Raw genomic sequence first — 20,833 nt, 5'->3', positions numbered from 1 at the left:
TAGAATTTGAACTTTAGAGCTCTCGACTTTTAGAACCATAGGGAATTTATCTTCGTACCGGTGTTATATTTAAGAATTTACCATTAAAAATACTTATGTTAATAACTGCCCTTTTTATATCATTTGGTTACATACTAGAAAAATTTTAAAATTTTCAGGTTGTTTTAGTTCTTAAACAATGGATATTTAGCATCGGTTATAAATTATATGATAGGATTTACCCCTACTAGTATAAATTCTTATCAGCAGATAAAGATTTTATTAATTAATTCTTTCTAAATTATTCGAAAATCTTCTGCCGAAGAGAGTAAAGCTTTATATTTCAGATCTTGTTTCGGAATATTAATTAAGTCTCTGAGATCAGAAGTTAAAAAGAACAGGTTAACATAGATGTAACGTTAATTCATATGTATTTGAAAATAAATAGTACTCTTCATCTCAATTTTTGAGACGCATCCCAGTTTTTTTCAGAGAGTGTTGAGTATTCAGAACTCCTTATTACAATTAAGCAATTGTATAAAATTAAAGTCTTACTACTATATTGTTATTAGTTTGTATTAATATTTTATTTGGAAGACAATTTATTTCGTTATATCTTTTCTCAGATCTCGGAACCAATTCATGTGTGCCCTGAAATTATTCTTCGACCGTTAGTGTATGTCTGTTGTCCTACAACTGTGACTTGTTTCTGATGCACGGCTTGCACACACAACTTAATTTAAAATATTTATCATTTTATTTAAATGTAATATTTTTTAGTTTATTTAATTCAATGATTCTAATTAAACCGTGCACGCATACCGTATTTAATTTGTACGGGTGTGGCGGTACTAACAGCGACGTTTGGCACTAACTAAATTAATGTAATTTCTCAAAGTACAAAGAACAAATTTCTCTTATACGGACGGTAAACTGGTGAAACGACGAGGCTTAACGCACCAGTTATCGAGTCAACTGGGCGATCGAATTCAAGACCCACCCAGACCGAGTTACTTTTTTACTCTTTAAATATTATTCATTTATTAATTCTACCGCTCATCTGTAGCGATACATGTGTGCGTTGCAACACATTAGTAGTTTAGAGCATTTTTTTGGGGTGGGGATGCGATTTTCCAAAAAATTTGTTTTGCAAATTTGTTATTTTTTGATTGTTAACATATATGCCTAAGAAAAATAACATCTTTACTAGGCGAAATCTCGTGATACTGAGGGTGGCCTTGCTCTACAGCCTCACCTCCTTAACCTTTTAAGTCGAAAATTGAATGGCATCAGTGTCCCGTAGAAAGAAGAATGTGACCAATTTTGGTCAAAATTAGTCGAGTAGTTCCGAAAATATAAGGTGATTTAGAGGCAAACAACGAACACACACACGTACACGTGAAACATTTTGAAACGCTTTACCGAAAGAGATGCTTTGAATCACCCGGAACGATAGGTCCTAGTCCTATCCGTCTAGCGGTCACTGTTCTCGAGATACTCGCGCGACCGAAATTCGCCCTCACAGAATTGCAGGACAAAATGTTTCATATAAAGTAATTTTTTAACAATAAACAGCAATCTTTACCGATAATATTTTCAAGGTTAATGATTTTTTAGTGCATTTAAATTAGGTGTTGAAAATCGTCACATATGTTATCCAAACTCGATAAATATTATATGTTACACTTACACTGAATTTAAACAATTGTGTTTTATTATTATTATTATTATTATGAGCGATAGAGAGGGAGAATTATTGTGAATCACCGGCGATTTTTTCTCCCACCACCAATCCTCTGCTATTACATATTATACTATACACTCATATATGCGTTTTATGCCTTTTTCTCTTATATATATATATATATATATATATATATATATATATATATATATATATATTATATTATATATATTGTTTAGCGTCTTCGTTACGTTACAGATTTTGATTACGAGTCGGCGATTTTTTCCCATGTAATTCGTATGTACAAAAAATTCTGACACAACGCGCCTAAAGAAGTTTTCACTTCAATAATAATTTGCTGTACGGGTTAAGTCATTGACCTGTTACGACTCCATCTTTTTCTCGATCTGCCTCTATCACTTGTCTTCCGCAGGGAGCATAGAGCTCGTTTCGGGATTCTATCATCTTCTATATGATTCGAGTGCTCTGTCCACTTACTCCTAATAGAATAATAATAATTTATAAAATAATTTACTTGTAAACTTTTCGGATGTAAATTAAATAAACAAAAATCTCTTCTATGAACATATTTTGTGATTTAACTGATAATAAAATATTTTATACTAAATTTGCTTATTTATAACAAATCTATTTAGTTTTAATTTTGGTCCAGATATATAACGAATTGTTTTATTTAAATTCTACTGTTAACGATAGGTTATAGCATGAACGTGTACTACCAGTCTAATCATTGCATTCTTATTTTTATCAAGCCTAATGGAAGGCAGACAGAGAGAAAGAGAGAGAGTGAGAATGAGTGAGAGAGAGGAGAGAGAAACTGAATAAACTTTTTGAAAAATAATTCTCTCAATATGTATTATTATAAAGACAATTTAAATGTTTATTGGAAAATTGCACACTATTTATATTCAATTAATAATAATAATAACAATAGCAGAAATGAAAAATAAATATTTTTTATTGAATACGTTGGAATAGATGGGAAAAATGAATCTACTAGAAACGACCAAATAAACATTTTCTTTGTTTCTACCCGATCTATTATTAATTGCTCTAGTTATAGATTATATTTCTATATATTATAAATAATACTATTGAACCACTACTGATTTGAAAATAATACTACTGATTTTTCCTGCATTGGAAAAGTCATTGAATTGTTCATTCAAAAAAATTATTAATATATTGACAAAAAAATAAATAAAGTTTCGTAATTAGATATACTGACCCAGTGAACCGTAGAGTTTTTATAAGACAGTTCAAATCTGATACGTGTATAAATACTGCGATCGTTTTTCCACTGAAAGTTTTACGTATGAGATGACTTTTAAACATTATTGTCAATATAATTTTCATTTTACTAATTATTCGAACATTTTGAATTTTTTATATTTTAATTGAAACCAGCATTTACTCTTATGATCATACATCCGTGACTAACGTTACTGTTTTTAGTTTGACATAAACTGGTGTTATTATTGGCAGTTATTTTTACTTCCTTGTACGAAGTAAAGGGAGTATTGTGGTCGCGAAATATTTAGGTTTTCAGATTTCAACGGAAATATCCATTTTTTGGCCATCCCTGAATCCATTTTGACTAGTTTCAACGTAACGTCTGTACGTACTTACGTATCTCGCATAACTAAAAATCGATTAGCCATAGGATGTTGAAATTTTGGATTTAGGACTGTTGTAACATTTAGTTGTGCACCTCCCATTTTGATTGCAATCAACTGAACCAAAAGTGTTCAAAAATCCCAAAATCCAAAAAAAAACTGGATTTTGGACTTTTTCTTAACTGCAGTAATATGCTTTCGTTGAGAGCTTTTCAACGATATACGAGGTGTGGCTATTAAATAACGAGAATAATGCTCCTACGAAGAACTGCGCATGCGCCAAATTCGTACTATCGACTGCTGTATAGTGTGAAGCCGTCTCTTTCGATTGTTGTCGTTCCAGTTTCTATAGACATATTAGTCTGGTTGTGGTCTTCGTTAGGATAACATCTGTTTTTTTTTCGTTTTGTCGAAAGAATGTTAAGTGTTTTATTAGAGCAAAGAATTGTCGTGGAATTTCAAATGAAACTTGGAAAACCTGCTACTGAAACTTATATTTTATTAAAAAAATATATGGCAATGAATGTTTATCACGTGCGCGGGTTTTTGAGTAGTTTAAGCGTTTCCAAGATGTCCGAGAAGACGTTGAAGATGATGTTTGTCCGAGTCGTCCTTTCACATCAAAAACGGTTTCACTGATGTCACTGGGTTCCTGAAGGTCAAAATATTAATCAAACTTGCTCAGCTCCGTGAAAAAATAAGAAAAAATGACCCGAATTGTAGTAGAACAAGTCATGGATTCTTCATCAGGACAACGCACACTGCATTGTCTGTCAAGACGTTTCTAGCCAAGTATAACATCCCAGTGTTAGATCAACCGCCTTATTTGCATGACCTTGGCACCATGTGACTTTTATTTAACCTCAAATCTGAATGAAAAGGAACGATATTTCAGACCGTTGAAGTTGTGAAAGAAAAAAGCGGCACGCGTCATGAAAGAGCTCACAGAAGAAGACTTCCAGCACTGTTTCGAACAATAGAAAATTTGCATCGAGCGTTGTAGGTATAGACGAGGGTGCATAGTGAAGGGAATAATAACTAAATATGAATAAATTTAAAAAATGTATATTTTTTACAGCATTAATCTCGTTATTTAATAGCCGCACCTCGTATCATAATTGGTACTTATTTTCATTGGTTCCAAGTAATAGCCAATAAAATTTTAATTAATGAAATATTTGGATCTTACTAGGCACATCGGTTCCAATCAGATTTCATCTCCTTTTTTTAATTTAAATATATTGATCTATTAATAAATATTAACTTCTGATTGTAAAACAATGTTTACGATAAATAATAACAATAAAAAAAAGAAGAAAAATTTCAGAAGTTATTAGTGAAATAAAATTTTATGTATTTCTCTGTAAAAATAAAAAGAAATGTGAATATGTAATTTAATAAGCGTACAAGGAAGTCATGTAATTGAATACGACCCTGCATGCTCTTAAACACATGTTATAACGTTTGTTGAGGGATTGCAGCGACATATCGTTCTGTAATTCGGAAATGGTGTGAGAATGAGTTTTGTAAGCAGCATCCTTAAGGTATACCTACAAGAAAAAGTCAGGAGAGGAAAATCAGAAGACCGAAGGCGCCACAAGCCCTTCGAAATTACTTGTCCATGAAAATACTGATCCAAGAAAGCCATATAGTTGTTGGCTGTATGAGTCGTTTCTTGTCCTGTTAAAACCATGTGTACTCTAGCCGGTCTACAAGGATAGTGTTTATAAATTGTTGCATTATCTGTATGTAGCGTTCACTGTTCACTGTGCCTTGAAAAAATGTTATGAAGAATTGCCTACATGACATTGCACACCAAACACCCACTTTTTGTCCGTGCAGAGGAGACTTGTGCAGCTGCTGTGGATTTTCCGTACCCCAAATGCGTGAACTTTGTGCATTCACGTCTTCAAAAGGTGGAACCATGCCTCGTCAGACCAAAACCAGTCATCGAGTTCTTCTCCGTCTGTCGTTGCAAATGATATGAACCATTGATAGAAAGTTACACGTTTTCCAGTGTCTGAAGGTAACAACTCGTGAACAAGAATTGCGTACGGATGCAAAATTTGCGCACTGCCGTGTGGGCACTACCAACGGAAGGACCAGATTGGTTAAATAGGCGTCGCACAGACTTCTTCGGATTAATAAATAGTATACGCAGCTTGCTACATTTCTGGTGTTAGCACTTCCTGTCGACCACTTTTGGCTGCATCTGCCCCATTCCCTATCTCTTGGAACTTTTCTTACAGCCGCCGGATGGAGGAGCTGTTTGGTGCATCCACAACATACTTTTCTGTAAACGTATTCTGGGACTGGGCATAATGGCACATCTAATGTATTGGAAATAATTAATATTCTCTGCAGCATTGTGTAACCTATTTATCTTCAGTTTTTCTCAATTAAACATGCAAAAAATGCAAGAAACATTCTTCCATAAGAACTTTTTGAACTCACTAGTCACTTTTTGAACACTCTAGTTTATAATGTTTTACATTTATAGGAGCATCAAAAAAAAAAATTGCTGAAGATGGGATTATTAAGGAAACCGTGAGTAAAGCAGGAGAAATATTATTTCCACCACTATTCCTTAATTCCTTAAACCCTCTCCCGCTTTCCAAGCATTTTAACATTCATTTTAACATCTTTAATCCATTTTAACATCTTTAATCCTTTACGATAACCAGAGTTAAGGCAAAACTGTGTTCGAGGTGGATTCCAAGACAGTTGATTTTAAATTACAAATACACCCGAGCTCAAATTTGTAAGTAATTTAAACGTCGATTTTTAGGGGAAAGTAACGCTTTTTATAGATATTTGCCTCCCCATTAGAGGCAAGGCATAAAGACCGAGTCCTGAGGGCTTGGAGAAAAGGAAGGGGAAAAACCCGCTAAAGAATACCGGTATCCGCAATCATTCAAATCCATATAAAAGCAACTGCCTTAAAAGGATTCAAACTTAGGACTCTCAGTTTGAAGATCAACTGATTTTAATAAGTATTATATTAAACAAACAACCTTCAAAGTAATAATACATTAGTAAAATAATAAATTTTTATATCATTTATAAATAAAACTGCAAATTAATTAATTTTTTAATCAAAAAAAAAAAAAATAAAACTAATTATTACAAATCTTGTTTAAAAAATTAAATAAGGTTCAATCATCGTTGCACATTATAATATTTATAGTGATTCACAGAATTCTCGTTACGAAAGTATAATTAACTTTCTTTATTTTTCCTGTTTATCATCCGGTAATTACCGTTCTAATAATACTTCAGAGGATGATATGAATGAGTGTAAATGAAGTGTAGTCTTGTACAGTCTCAGTTCGACCATTCCTGAGATGTGTGGTTAATTGAAACCCAACCACCAAAGAACACTGCTATCCACGATCTAGTATTCAAATCTAGTGTAAAAATAACTGACTTTACTAGGACTTGAACCCTGGAACTCTCGACTTCCAAATCAGCTGATTTGGGAAGACGCGTTCACCAGTAGACTGACCCGGTGGTGACACTGGGCGGTTCACCGCCCGGTGTCACTGTCTTTTAAGTAAATGTCTTTTATTATAAGAAAGTATAACTGTCTTTTATTTAAATGTTCATCCACTTGAACCAATGTGTTCATATGGAATGAAAATTTAAATACCATTACCTTTCTAAAAATGTTACTTTAAATATAAAATATTTTATAAATAAAATTTTCAATAGGCTACATTTATGCATTATTTGAAAATTTCAACTTTTGGTTTTATTTGTTCCTTGCTTAATGATCCGAAAATTTATATACACACATACACACGCGCGCGCGTGTGTATGTGTGTATAATTATATATTTATATGTATATACATGAATTATACACTAAGAATAATTTAATTATTCATTATTATACTTGTCTGTAGGAAGAACTTAGCATTACGAGTACGTTTGTGATGACAAGTTGGATTATGAATTAATTCATAACACATCATATTATTCTAGATGTTTACTAAACAATTTCAACACTAAAATACAGATGCAGTTATTCATAAAATAATTATTCATGTTATTTAAAATAATAATAAAACGTTTGATATTTTTCTAAATTTACTATTATTCTAATATATATACCGTAAACTCTCTGTGTAACGAATTCGACGGGATCGAGATATTTTTCCGTTAGAGAAATTCCGTTAAAGAATGAGTCATGATACAATACGCTTCTACAATTAAAAAATACCGTGTTTGTAGATTTTTTCGTTTTTAGTTTTCGTATTGTTTACTCCAAAAAACTTATTCTAATGTCTAAAAACAATTAATTAAATTATAGTATATTAAATAAAAAAACACTTGTAAAAAAATTAGTAACTTCCCAGGGTTTAAAGTAAATTCACTTGTACAGTATTTTTTTGATCGTAGACTACCTATGAATTTGTTAGATACGCTAAGAGATTAAAAAAATTTACAATTAGAACTGCAGTTCAGTACAGTAAACATCATCTCAGTTCCTTCTTATTTCTTATTAATGAAAAAATTAGTAGCTTTCATAAAATAAGTTGCTTATAATTGGTTAGAATCATTCCATATAAATCGAAAATAAGAAGTTGAAAGCTACTAATCTTTTCTTCTCAGGTACGCCGATCGTCCAAGTTCAGGAACGCTATAATAGTGTATCTGAAGTTATATATGTAAAAATTTGATGAAGATTGGTGGAGTCGTTCTTAAGTTAACCTTAATTGAAGAAATTTGAGGTTATGTTGACTGTGTAGTGCTATATTTATATTCATACGCGTTTAAACAATGTGTCACAGTGATGAGTTAGGTGAAACTTGATGCTTATGTATGATTAATGGTTAATTGAACGTAAGTAGTGCGTTTCTGACTGCGAAACTTCAAAATAGTGAGGGTGTCGGAAACAAAAAGTCGGTCTTTTTGTGCAGAAGTGCACAAGAATTTTTTATTTTATAATTAATTTCATATTTATGACGCTGCGGTGTTAGAGGTTTTACCAAACTTTTCCTTGATCTGTCCAGATAAATGCTGAGGCAGTTCATTTTTTTACTCGAGAAATAATATGTCACTCATTATTAACGTGTTCTTTATAATTATATTATCATGTGATGATCAGAATAAAAAATTTATTTTTCTATATTCGCTTTCTAAGTATTTTTACTATAAACCGTAATAACGTGTTATTTTCATATTTATGTTTAGATTTAATAATTTAATACTAATATTCTAAAAGCATCTTTATATCAAAATATATATCAACGTACATATTATTATTATAAATATAATAGTAATTCTTCACACATTTATTTGTTAATTTACAAATAAAATTACATTAGGAGAAAATTAAATTTTTTTTTAAATATTTTTTAAGAAAAAAATTAATTTATTTTAGATAAAGAGTTGTTGACAGAACTGAGCGTCAACAAATGTGGGGTACAAGGAATCAGAACAATTAAATCAAATTTTCTAAGAATGGCTTCATCAGAAGAGCATGTATTGCCTCTCATTAGTAAAACTGACTAGGTCAACATTCACTACTGACGTCGGATAAAAATAATAATTTTTATTTATTTAATTTTTTTTTATTAAATTATTTTTGTATTTATTTATTTCTTAATAAATAATTCGCCTTCTCGTAATAGTTAATATAGTAAATTTAATGTTGATTGTATAAAATTATATTGTGAAAGATTGAAAATGTTACTTTCACATGTATAATTTTAACGAACATAATATACCGAAAACATAAATATCATCAATTATAACTTTTACACCACGTAACATAAATTTTAACGAAAATAAACACCCAAAATTATGATTTATTTCCTAAGTTCATAAAGTTATGTTTTCCATTAATTTTAACATGTATACACATTTTTAGTAAATATAGAGTTTTAGACTAAAATAACATACATGTTAAACATCCTGTGAGTTATTTATCACATTGCTTTGATAGCCTATTCTAATAAATTTAATCAACGATATGAAGGACAACAGTTCGTTTAATTTGGACAAATTCTAAATTAGTTTCTGTTTCCAGACATTAAAATTGGAATTACTTTAAGTATTCTATTTGTCACTGAAATCATTAAATAATAAAATGACATTAAAAGAGTTTTGGTACTGTTTTTTTTTAAGTTAATAAATAGTTAATAAAAAACAATAAAAGTAAGCTAAATTAAAAAAAAACTGATAGCATAGTTTTTTGATGCACGCCTTACACACACATACACACATAACTTCATTTAAAATATTTATTTTATTTAAATATAATGGTTTATCGTTTATTTAATTCAATGATTCTAAGTAAAACGCGCGCGCATACTGTATTTAATTCGCCCGGGTGTGGCGGTACTAGCGGCGACGGTCGGCACAAACTAAACTAATGTAATTTCTCAATTTAAATAGAAAAAAAATCGCATGTACGGACGGCACTGGTGTAGCCGCGAGGCTTGACGTACCAGATACTGAGTTAACCAGACGATCGAGTTCGAGACCCAGCCAGACCGAGTTACTTTTTTAGAATTTAAATATTATTCATTTATTTAAATTTAATTATACAGCTCACCTTTGACGTCGCAGCATAGCAGACGACTACAGCAGCATTTTTTTGGGGTGGGAGTGCGATTTTTTAAAAGTTTTTTTTTGAAATATTGTTATTTTTTAATTGTTAACTAATTTGCCTAGAAAAATATAACTTTAATTAGACGAAGGATGACCTTGCTCTACAGCCTCACCCCCTTGACCTTTTATCTTGAAAATTTAATAGCATCAATGCCTCTTATATACAAGTAATGTGACCAAGTTTGGTCAAAATCGGTCCAGTAGTTCTGGAGATGTAAGGTAATTTAAAGGCCAATACCGAACACACACACGTACATACAAACAATAACATACGGAAAATTTCGATTCGGTTTTTTGTTTTTTGGGTTCCTTAAGTGCCAAAACATCAAGATCCCGTGAAAACCGCATATGCCCAAATTGGACCCAAATTATAGCTATAGCACTACCTGGACGGGAAAGTAATATTTATGATACCGAAAGCTGCCTGTATAAAATTACATTTTTATATAAAATAAAAATATTTTTTTTTTTGGTGAAATTACTAATATATATATATATATATATATATGTATGTTATATTAAATATATATTGAAGTGCTATATGAAGTAAGCCTAGGGTGATAGGACTGCTACCTTACTGCCCTCAGACAGGCAGGATTTCTATCAGAAATTATATCTTAGATTTCTTTGCCTTCTCTACCCTTAAAAAAGGCTTCCTCTTTTACCCTGGAGACCATCGACAAATTTGATTGGACAGTAATTATTTAATGGAGGCATTTACTCACCAAGACACAGCATCATGTCGGATTTAGACCGAGTAACTATGCATCTTTATCTAGCCTTCAACAAACATTCTTGTAGGACTTTCCTAACTACGTAATCTACAATCTGTTTAGTATAACCACAGTCGCAACTAAGTTTTTTCCAAAACTTCAACTGACCGGCCAAAAGATGTTTTTAACAAGCAATTTTTAAAAAGAGATGGTCTCAGTTCTATTCCCGATAAGATCAGGCATTTTTTTATTAGTCTAATTTTCCTAATTAAAATGCATTTGTAACATAAAAGGTTGTAATACTATAATTTAAGGTGAAAAAAGAAATAAAATTAAAGTTAAAAATGTTGTTCCTACACCTTCTTATTTTCCTTAGATAAGAAGAATTTTATCTTCCTTAGAAGGATTAAGGACCTTGTAAAAATAATCTATTCCGATTGGTTCTTCAACAAGTGAATTGATCTCTTTCATTCTTTTTAGGTTATTTTTCAATTTATGACTCCCATCAATCCTGAATTTCATTAGAGTTCTCACGAACCGGTTGTAAAGAGATAACAGAGGCTGGATTTCAACCGCTACTACAAACCTTACTATAAATCTTATACTGATGCTTGGTTATACGTGGATATTTTATTATATATTATATCAATTATTCACAAATTTGTAATGTTTTTTATCTGCTGTAGATTCTTACGTATATTTTGTTTATATCTGCATTAAATCTGAAAATGTTGGTATTGAAGGGTTCATATTAAGTCCTACAGTCTTCTTTAGCTGACAATATCTTTCTTTCTTATGTATTCAGTTAGTAAATAACGAGGAACTGAATAAATAAATGTTTAAACGCGTTTTCTGTTAAAATCTGCTTAATATCGATCAGAGTTTTAATCGTATTTGTCTTTAATTTGATCTTAGTTGAAATTCTAACTTACTGGGATTTACCCAGTAAGTTTACATATATATTTTAGCTCTTTACATAAATATTTTTGTATATTTTTTTTGTAGCTCTTTACATCTATAAATATATATGTAAAGAGCTATGAAAAATGAAACATATGATGTTATTTAAAATGAAATGCAAGTAACAAAATTTTTCTTGCGGTACTTACTGTTGCGAATAGGAGAAAGCGAAGTTACAAGAGTGCAGTCGGTTGTGATTTAAGAGACTGATTCGGCATTTGAATTACAAGTGTGGAAACCACAAAAGACCAGCTCAAAAAGACGGTCGCAACCACTATCCTAACTTCCCGACTTCCTAAAACCTAAGAAAATACATTAAAAATATTATTAATAACCAAATTATTAACCGTAAATTAAAATAAGAAATATTAATTATTATTGTTTTTTCATATTATGAAAATTTAAATTTTTATACAGTGAGTTCGTTAAGTTGCTGGGTACTAGAATTATGGAAGTGTAAAGATGAAACTTTCTTAATTATTACTTTGTATCTTTAATTCGTTATTTTATGGAAACGGATATAACAATAACTGGAAGAGTTTATAAAAGGTGTTGAAAATGACCTCCTCCATCAACAATACAACACTGTACATATTTCAATTTGTTTTCAAACCCTTTAACCAGGTGATGTGCTGGAATATCTCTTCCGTATGTCGTTATTGCAGAGTTTATTTTATTAATCGTGCGTGGTATATTGCGATACACAGCTTGTTTCGCTACCCCCTCATAGAAAGTAATCCGAGGGAGTCAGATCAAGTGATCGTGCAGGCCACAAATCCCTCGAAATGATTCGTTACCCAAAGACATTTCGTAAAAAAATTCATTGACCTGTGCGCTGTGGCGCCATCTTGTTGGAACGTGATTGATTTCCACTTCTGTCAACAAGTAATGAAACTTGTTAAAACAGCACAATAACGATCACTATTAAATATATTTTCAAAAAAATATTGGACCCACAATGCACGTTCTACCTACATCAACCCAGACTCCAATTTTCGTTTCGTATAAAGATTGTTCGTGTAAAGGGTTAGTTGTCGACCACAGTCATTTACTTTGTAAATTAATATACCCTCCCAGATGAAACCACGCTTCATCTATAAAAAAAACGTATTGTTGAGGTTACCTACGGAAGTTCGGTCAATAAAACGTTTACGCTTAGCAGCCCTATAATGTCCCTTGCACCAACCTTTTCTAAACATATATTGTTCTTCCTCAATACTGCCATCCAGTTTATTGTATATCCTCTTATTTAGAACCCTTAGTAATACCGTATTAAGGCTGTGTATGATATTAGGCTAATCGTTCTATGATTTTCACACTTCTTCAGGGTTAAAATATTACTGATTCGGTCAGGCCACAAATTATCAACATACGAAAAAACTAGCGTTAATTATCTACGCCACACCGACTCGTATAATTAATGGATTTGTGCTGTACAGATCAGAAATTGATACGATTCATCAAGTATTTCACTTAATTAGTTACACCGCAATAAAATAAAACTACCCATCGACAATATGGCGTAAGACCATGAGTATCTCATAAAGTTCAGCAGTGAAGCAGTTTGCTTAAACATATTAGAAGTAAAGTAGTTTCACACCACAGGGGCTGGATGTATATTGAACGAAACATCATTTTTATTAAAGAAAATAACCCGAATAATTGTGTCTTATGTAAGTTATAGTCTTAGAAAGACTGATACAAGTAGTGTTAAGACTGATACAATTTAATCAATTAATATATTTCTTTTAAAACCAGAATGATACACTTTTTTCTTAAATCGGAAACGCGAAATTATTATAAATATATTATACCGTAATTATACGTTTCAACTGTAAAATTCTTGACACATGATTACCAAATTAGATGATATACATTTTAAAGTAAATACTCAACTCCTATGCATTCAATTTATATTGAAAAACAATTTCAAAATTAATTACTTGGAACTGATTTCACATTTGATAAAAATACTTTCATTTTATTTAAACATTACTCGATTACAACTCTTTCTTCCTACGTATAATGAAAAATATGGAATTCTTTAAATAATTTTTATGCTTAAAATTAAAATATTAAATAAATATTCATTAAATAAATTAACATAGTATTTACTTAATTACTAAATGGAATTTTTAATATTTTTTATTTCGTAAATTTAATGAATTATAAATTAAATTATCAGTTTTTAAATTAAATTGTCTAATATTAATAATGACTTTATGGTGTGATTGATGACTTTATCAGATTATGAGTGTCTATATTTATATTTCATTATTTGGAAACGATAATTAAATTTGATTTTATGTATTTTTATAAGTAAAAAAATCCCTTTCGGCATGCCGGAAGGCGGAGGCAGATTTCACCGGAGCTAAAAAGGGGATAAAAAAGATTTCTGCCTTAAAGTTTAAAAAAAACTTCAAATTTACTCAATACGACAATGGTTGCATGTGAAAAAAATTTTCACATGCTTAGCATACGACAAGCCCCATTTTCTTACAATTCCAGAAATATTTTGATCTTTCCTTGCCGTAAGGATTAAACACATCAAAAATTGTTTCAGATAAAAGTTTTAGATAATGTTTAGAGAACTAATGACCACTTAAACCGATTTGATACTGTACCTATTAAGGGAGGTATGATTTTTTTGTCTTCGAAACTCCATTTTTTCCACCCCTGGGCCAATGGTTAATGATATCAAAAAACGTTACTTAGATAAATTTTAGGCCCTTATCCAGAGAATAGTAGGAACTTTAAACGAATTCGATGTTTTACCTAATAAGAAAGTTATACCGATATATTTTTTTCAAAAAAGCCCCTTCCATTACCATGGAGGTCCATGGTTCGATTTTTCCCGTTAACGAACTCGACCGAGATTTTGGATCGTTATATTTTATGTATAAATTTGTAAGTGATTGGCGCAAAACTTTTGAGGTTATGGTGATTTTGGGGTCTGGGGGATTTCGAAGATATGTCGAAATTTTCCGGAAGTTAAGATATGGTACCCATTACAAAAGGTAGATGAAATCTAACTAAAGCCCCGTTTATGAAACATATTTTTTAGTAAAAAAGAAATGAGAAAAAATATATATATTAATGAAATGAATATATAAAAAAAAGTATATATATATATATCGGTCACTTAGTAGCCCACTCATCTTTAAGAGAAGCCATTTTTATCGTCATTTAACTTGATGACGTCATAGTCTATTGAGATGCTACAGAACAGTACTTTCAAACCATCACCACCCTCTCTCTTCCTTCCACACTCACTCCAGACTATCTCTCTTCTTATTCTTTTCACACCCATCCTTCCTATTTATAAAACTCTTTTAAATTCGCTCTCATCTTTAAAGATATTCTACGTTACATTACGTGTTTACAATATATCTACCCTAACGATAAGTATTACACTTAACGATCAATGATCAACATAAAAGTTTAGTTATGTTTTACTTATATAAATTTGTATATTTGCATGAATGAACAAGATAAAATTTATATCATTTTTTTATAGCCAATAATTTTATCTAAAAAAAAAAACCATCAAAATTTAAATTACGGATAATTCGTGGGCATTTAAGTTGTTTTGATACCTATTTCAGATCATTCGAATTAATTCTAGTTGCCTATTCTAAAGAGTTTGTAATGTTATATTGCTAATTTTAAACGTGAAACTTTCTTCAGATAATAATAAAAAAGGTTTAGTTTAATGCGTAGTTAAGATGCAGAGTATATAAACATGTAATGGAAAAACAATTTAGTTTTACAATTCAAATGAAAAGTTTTTCATTCTGCTAATGTATCGTTTGTAATTAGAGTACATAATTACAAACCTTTTATAATTTTATATAAATTCATATGGAGTATTTTTTATCTTAAATAAAATGTTCTTAAAAACTATTTTTTTTCTTTCAAAATATTTTGATATACAAAACTATTTTTAAAATTATTACAATGATATAAACTCCTATTTCTCATTATTAGTTATTAAAATTAAGTTTGCTTTATATGATTTTCTAGAGAACTCACTGCAGATAAATCTTTGAACTGAACACATCATAATCTTTTTTTTTTTTTTACGGAACACAATGTTTTAAGGGCGAGTTGTGATTTAAAGAGGAAAAAATACTGGTTGAGCCTTTTGAAATGTGAATATGGAAATGGATGTAAAACGTAAGATGGACTGATAAAGTGAAGATTAAAGCGGAAAAAACTCTTATGCGTGAAAAACGCAATTGAAAAAGTTATCGGTTAGAAGACGTGAAATCTTGATGACTCCAATGGAACGGTTAGTAGAAGGAGAAAGGAAGTGAGGAAGAAAAAGGATAAGTTAAATTAAAAACTACAAGTGAACGAAGGAGAAGACTTGGGTCAGAAATGGATGGAGAGACAATATGGCGTAAGGGATCAACCACCAAGCATAATACACAATGAATCCCTGTGGAAAAAAACAAATTCACACCATCAGGGTTATCAAATGCGTAAGTATAAATCAGATCTATACGTGAGTGGGTTAGATATCAACTATGAGTAATTTTTCATAAAAAAAAAAACAATAGTTTGATCTCTTGGGTATAATACAAAATTATACATCAGACTTTATTTAAAAAATTCGAAATTTCCATATGGATAAACAGTTTGTAAGAAAAACGTAATTTAAAAAAAAATTCTTTTGAATTCACGTAATGTAAATCTTTTATTTTCGATCCCAAACATCGCTGTTTTACACGTTTTACGGTTTTACACGCTTAGGAGAGATTTCCAACTAAGAACGGACATCTCTTTTCATTTTTCCCGTAACTTACACCAACTAACTTTTTTTTTTGGCAAATAACAATTTTTATCGTTTACAATTCCACTTATGTCTAACGTGTCTGAAAAAATGTTAATACTATCAAATCTTCTATCAAACCTTCATAGTGATCTATCAGTCTTACATTTACAAAGCCCAAGTTCAAAATCCGATAAAGCTTTGCATTTTTAATAGGCTACATAGTTTATATCATATTCCCAGGTACAACATTGAATTTATTTGTTAAGTAAATAATTTTAAAATATTTATATGTATAATAATATAAAAATAATCTGTAATTTATTCACTCATATTTAACAACTTATATTCTACTTTAACTGCTGAAAATACACAAGGTAAAAGAAAGGAATCTATTTAGAAAATGTATATATATTCACAGAATGATATTAGGTATGGAAACAGCTTTATACTGCATATCTGAGAAGTACCTGGACGCAGAAAGAAATGGAGTTCTACATGGTTAAAAAAAACTGCATTGGTGGGTTTTTACCATTTAAAAATGGGTTTCACCATTTTTTTTTTTTTTTGTAAAATTTTAAATCGAAATCATGTGTCTTATGTTTACTTCCTATTAAAAAAAAATTAAATTTGATTCAATATGACGCGGATCCAAGATGCCGGGAAAAAATTAAAAACCCACCATAATGCAGATTTTTTTAACTATTTAAAAACCTCATTTCTTTCTTATTTTCAAACTTAAATATCACCTGTATATAAATATGTATTCAGAAAAATTTGTATTAAGAGAATGGTATGATATGTATGAATGGTTGATAGAATGGTGATATGTTGCTAACCAACAATATTTTTACAGAAATGTTTCATTAACTATACAAAAAATAAGAATGGATTAATCCAACAATCATTCAGGTTCTGAATTGGATTCTCTTAGATTATAAAATGCTGTAAAAAACGAACGAAGTTTTTTTTAAATTAAAAATAAGGTGGTTTGAAAAAAACAATGGTTTTGTAATTTAAGTCCAGTAAAAGACTTGGTAATTAATATTTCACTTAAGTTGTTAAATTAGTATAATATTCTGATAAAATCTGTAACAAAATTCATGATCTGATAAAATTTAATTAATTAACAAGATTTATAATAATTTTTTTCAGTTGTTCTACAGTTATACAAGATTCTATGTCTATAATTATATATTGTATAATTAATATATTAATTATTGTATTAATTATATATTGTATAATGACATAGAATCAAGCTATATGTCATTATAGTTCTTTATCAACTAGCTATCCCTTTGTTTCTGGATTGTTGTTTCATACATTAGACTCTGTAAATATGAAATTTTGTTATTATTTTTATGTAGAACTTCAGTGTAAAATTTATCATTTTTTTATATTATTTAATTTCAGTCACACATAAATATTTCCCTTTAGAAAATCATCTATTGCAGAAAACATCTATTCAGTTCATTAAATCTCACCGTTTAAATGTTGTACATTAATAACAAATGTTTTAGAAAAATTTAAATTTGTGGAATGCAATCGACTAACAAAGTTTTATGAACGTTTTCGTAGTTCTTTTACCGTGTTATAAGAACCATGAAATACTGTCCATGCAGATCTGTTTTATTGGAGTTCCCTAATTCCCTCCTTTATATATCAAAATATTAGATGAATAAGAAATAAACTAAATCATTTTCTATATTTTATTTTTATTTGCTCTTGTAATTCAAACTCGCTAAAGAAGCTTGAAATAAGGGATGATGATTAATATAAGTCTTTGAAAATAATTATAAACAGAGCCAATCCATATGATAAAGGCGCAACGCAATTAATTTTGCTTAAACAAAGATTTTGTGGTAGGCATGAAATTATCTAATTCTAATTAAACTCAAAGAAATAATTTAAGCGTTTGCTTCCTACATTATAGACCATAAAGTACTTCTTTCTCAGTCTTAGCTTCGTAAACTATTAATGGACTTGCGAAGCACGGTTATTCGGTAACAATATTGTTTCAAATAAAATTAACATCATACCAGTCCCAGCTGCCCGATAGTAATGTAATATTTTCATCACCTTTTGAAAATATACATTTCGCAGAAATAAACATACAATTAAAATGTGAATGAAATGTTTAACAATAAAAGTATCGCCTGAAGTTGTTTTAATATGAATGAAAATATACTACATCAGTTACGAATGAATAATAATGATGTAGTGAAGTAATTACATTTTATATAGAAAATATAAAGAAGAGTTTACTTAAAAAATTCTTTAAAAAAATAAATAAATATATTTTCCATTTCAGTTATGAATTCATAAATAAAATAACATATATTTTAGTAAAATAAAAATATGTTTTTTTTTTTTCAATTATTGTGTCTTAAAAATTTCAGAAACATACAAAAAGTGTATTAAAGAATGAATTTCTTTATATAACAGAAGGTATATTTCGGCATATAAATGAATTACGTTTTAATGTTGCTTTAAATTATACCGTTTCTAATACTACATTTTTTCTCAATTATATCTTTTCTCAAAAAATATTGCCTCATATTCATGTTAGAAAATTTTCATAAATAGTTAGAGGATCCTCCAGAAATTCCTCAGTCTGACAAAGAAAACATACGATTTTTAAGAAATTTTATTTTTATTTTTAAAATAGTCACTTTACAATTCGATAAATTTATACATTCCAACTTTTTAATACTCAGTAAAATTGGATTTGTCCAATTCTGAAAAATAAGCGATTATCTCAGATTGGATCTTATCATTTGAAGTGGATCTTTGTCCAACGAGCTATTTCCTCAGGTTTTAGAAGAAAAAATAACCGTTGGGAGCATCCGACAATTACGAAGCATTTGGAAACATTTCAAAGACGTGCGTCATGGAATTGTACAGCAAAAACCCGACTACAGCACTTCCTTTTTGGCTAGGTATGGAAATTTAGCCTGAATAACACCCTCCAGTTGGTTTCCAGGCAGTCTATGAACACCATACAACGAGAATCTCAAAAAAATAGTAACCACTTTTTTCCTGCAGATGGAACCTTTATCGCTTTCTTTTACGCACTTTAGTCTGTCCCTACCTATTGTTTGGATGCTGTTTGTTCTCTGGCGTGTAATGGTGAATTTTTATTTTATGTACCGTCACAAAAGTCGAAAAAATCAGCGTAGCGTTTTAATAAGTCTAAACTCCTTTCAAAAATGTTCATTTGAATGCATTTTTAATACTGTTAACAAATCAGGCAAACCATATAGTAGAATGTTTTCTCATCCTCAAAACATAAAGTAAAATGTAATATGAGTAAAATGTAGTAGTATGTAAGATAAGCTCTTATGAAATTTTAAGGTCATTTGCGATCTCAGCAAGCTCGCGTACATTCATTCTGCAATTCATTTAATACCGCGTTGTGGGCTTTTGTGACAATTACGTTAAAGCGGTTTTTGTGCGTCCTGAGCGATCATCATCTGGAATGGATGTACGACCATATTTAAATTCAGCAGCTAACTTTTTTACTGTCGAAAACGAAAGAGAAACATTCTTTATACATGGAATCTAACTCTTTTTCTATGTCTGATGCGGTTGAAATAAAGTGCTTTACAACAGGTTGAATTTCAGTGTAATTCATTTTTAAGAAAATGCCTAAATTTATTTTATTTAGTCGATCATCACAAAGCAACTAAATACACGCGTCTGAAACTTCGCGGCACTTCATCTAATCTAATGGTTAGAGTCGTCATCGCAAAATCAGTTAATTTTCGAAGTCGAGAGTTCTAAGGTTTGTGTCTTTATAAAGGTAGTTGCTTTTATATGGATTTGAATGCTAGATTGTGGATACCGGTAGTCTTTGGTAGTGGGGTTTCAATTAACCACACGTCTCAGGAGTGTTCAGCCTGAATATGTTCAAGACTACACATTTACCGGTACATTGCAAGACAGACTGCGAACAGATTCTTGGGATCTCTGCAGAGCACTGTTGACAATATGTGTGTATGCTGGTTCCTATGTAACGTAGTATTACATACATAAATAAATAAATATAACAGTCATTTGGTCATAACTACGCCATTTCTGAGTAAACCCGAGAAATTTCCGAACGATCCTAGTAGTATACTAAAACATTCAAAGTACTGCATAATATTATGTAGTAGTTTAAGTGTTGATTTTGTCCAGGCTTAAAGAAAATAAAATATCATGATCCACTGACGTAATTGAACTGCACATGAATTGAATTTTCATATTACAAAATAATAAGTACTGATACCTGTTAAAAGTAAATTTATCTCATTTTGAAACACCGCTCATTAACATAAAGTGATCAGTATAACTGTATTATTCATTAAGCTACTTTTGATAATTTAAATGTTTCATTTAAATAAAAATTAATATGTTATTAATATTAGCTTTTCTTTCATGTACTATTTAATTTCACTTATTTTATTTTTAAGTTATAATTAATAATAT

At 30.2% G+C, this 20,833-nt stretch overlaps 1 protein-coding gene across 2 annotated transcripts in view; it reads right to left on the bottom strand.

The window, feature by feature from the left end:
* Positions 1-20,833, bottom strand: part of LOC142327701 (uncharacterized) — a 243,882-nt gene that overhangs the window by 93,583 nt on the left and 129,466 nt on the right. Inside the window, exon 2 of one of the 2 annotated variants that reach the window (XM_075370955.1) lies at positions 11,739-11,891. The gene's annotated coding sequence lies outside the window, so the exon portion shown is untranslated. The remainder of the gene's footprint in view (positions 1-11,738; positions 11,892-20,833) is intronic. The other variant, XM_075370957.1, reaches the window with a different exon arrangement.

This window comes from Lycorma delicatula, chromosome 7 (genome assembly GCF_047948215.1).
Source record: "Lycorma delicatula isolate Av1 chromosome 7, ASM4794821v1, whole genome shotgun sequence".
NCBI classification, from domain to species: Eukaryota; Metazoa; Arthropoda; class Insecta; order Hemiptera; family Fulgoridae; genus Lycorma; species Lycorma delicatula.
The sequence above is the reverse complement of the archived record's forward strand: the minus strand, read 5'-3'. Positions and strand labels throughout refer to the sequence as shown.